This window comes from Brachyhypopomus gauderio, chromosome 17 (genome assembly GCF_052324685.1).
Source record: "Brachyhypopomus gauderio isolate BG-103 chromosome 17, BGAUD_0.2, whole genome shotgun sequence".
Classification (NCBI taxonomy): Eukaryota; Metazoa; Chordata; class Actinopteri; order Gymnotiformes; family Hypopomidae; genus Brachyhypopomus; species Brachyhypopomus gauderio.
Window position 1 is genome coordinate 19,946,481 of NC_135227.1, and position 2,500 is coordinate 19,948,980.

The following is a 2,500-nucleotide window of genomic DNA, read 5'->3' on the forward strand; positions in this document are numbered from 1 at the left end:
ATTTTGGTGTTTTTGTGCGACAACCATCCGTCTTGTCTCGGAAGCGCGCGTGCGGTGACAGCTCCTCCCCTCATTAGGATATTCATTCATTCATTCATTCGTTCGTTCATTTGTTTGTTCGTTCGTTCATTGTTTTTTACATTTACTTCCTGTATGTCTCGCTTTTGGAGTTACGACGGAAAGTGAAAATTATACATTTTCTTGCTTTTATTGCGTATAGGTTATTTCAGTAACTGTCTACATTTTATTTTAAAAATAAGAATTTAAACAAGTCAATCAAAAATAGACATATTTTTAATTCTGAGAAATATTCTTAGAAACATTATTGTCATAGCTGAACGAGCATATTATTAATATTAGAGCATATTAGGCGTTTCGTTGGGAAATTCGTAGCTGAAACTTCGGGTAGACCAAGGCCTGTGATTTGAAATAACTGTAGAAATCTTTTTGACAACCTTTTGGTATTTGTAAAACTCATATTTCGTATGTATTTGCGAAGACGATAGCTAGAATGTACTCAGTATGTGAGTACGGGCAAAAATGTGTTGCATGTGTTTGCAAAGATTTTAAAGATCCTGTATGTTAATATAGAGTGTATGGCTAATGAGTAGTAAATAACATGAATAAAAAGATTAATACATAAACAAACAAATAAATGGTAAAATAATGAATGACTACAGATTAAATAATTATAATAATTAGTAAATATTATAGGGCAGAAGTTATGTAAGAGGACTGAAGCGCTCCCTCTTAATCTCTCTAAATGATGTGATTTAATTGCACGTTTCATGATCAGGCTCCGTCTCTCTCTTCGCCCCTCGTGTGGTTTACGGGGAGCAGCCACGCTGAGCAGGTTCAGTGATGAGTCACATTGTGGTTGTCTGCGTCTCGCGGATGTTCATATGTCTGCCGCACGTCTTTCAACACCCCACGCGGTGTATACAACAACCAGAAGCAGTGATAACACATAACACACAGTGTACTTCACACAGCATCCTCCACACACAGCGTCCTCCACACACAGCGTCCTCCACACACAGCGTCCTCCACACACAGTGTCCTCCACACACAGTGTCCTCCACACACTGTCCTCCACACACAGTGTCCTCCACACACAGCGTCCTCCACACACATCGTCCTCCACACACAGTGTCCTCCACACACAGCGTCCTCCACACACATCGTCCTCCACACACATCGTCCTCCACACACAGCGTCCTCCACACAGTGTCCTCCACACACAGCGTCCTCCACACACATCATCCTCCACACACTGTCCTCCACACACAGTGTCCTCCACACACAGCATCCTCCACACACAGCATCCTCCACACACAGTGTCCTCCACACACATCGTCCTCCACACACAGTGTACTTCACACATCATCCTCCACACACAGTGTCCTGCACACACATCGTCCTCCACACACATCATCCTTCACACACATCATCCTCCACACACAGTGTACTTCACACACATCGTCCTCCACACACATCGTCCTCCATACACATCATCCTCCACACACATCATCCTCCACACACAGTGTACTTCACACACAGTGTCCTCCACACACATCGTCCTCCACACACATCGTCCTCCATACACATCGTCCTCCACACACATTATCCTCCACACACAGTGTACTTCACACACAGTGTCCTCCACACACAGTGTCCTCCACACACAGTGTCCTCCACACACATCGTCCTCCACACACATCATCCTCCACACACAGTGCACTTCACACACATCGTCCTCCACACACAGTGTCCTCCACACACAGTGTCCTCCACACACATCATCCTCTACACACAGTGTCCTCCACACACATCGTCCTCCACACACAGTGTCCTCCACACACATCATCCTCTACACACAGTGTCCTCCACACACATCGTCCTCCACACACAGTGTCCTCTACACACAGCGTCCTCCACGTGGACAGCTGTTTAACACACCAAGGTTCAGCCAAGTTAGGAAAGCGCCAACCTCACAGAACACTCGTCAATCTGCTCAGTGGCCGACAGCGACAAACGAGCTAATAACAATCGCATGTCCATTTAACAACCTGGAATTTAACAAAAGGTAAAATCACATTCTCATATTCTGCCACAAGCCCAGAGTACATTAAATGGGCCCATGAAATATGATGCAGTGCACGAAGGTTTTACACTGACAACACGGTTAACCATCATAACACAATCTGTGCAATTAGCATCTGCACAACTGCAATTGAGCATCTTCTTTAACCACAGACACAACCCACTTCTACAGTCAAGGAGATAATTGACTGGATTTTAGTTTCAAGACTTGAATTAGGTCCCAGAAAGATCTAATGGGACAGGCAGATTTTAGAAATGTAATGCAATCCAGAAACTCTGATCGAATAACTCTGGAAAGGACGCCACTGGGATTGATCCCCAAGGGCCTCTGTGTATCTGGGTCCTGACTGTGTGTCTGGCTACGTTAAAAGCACTTATCCAGAGTTTGGAATGAAAT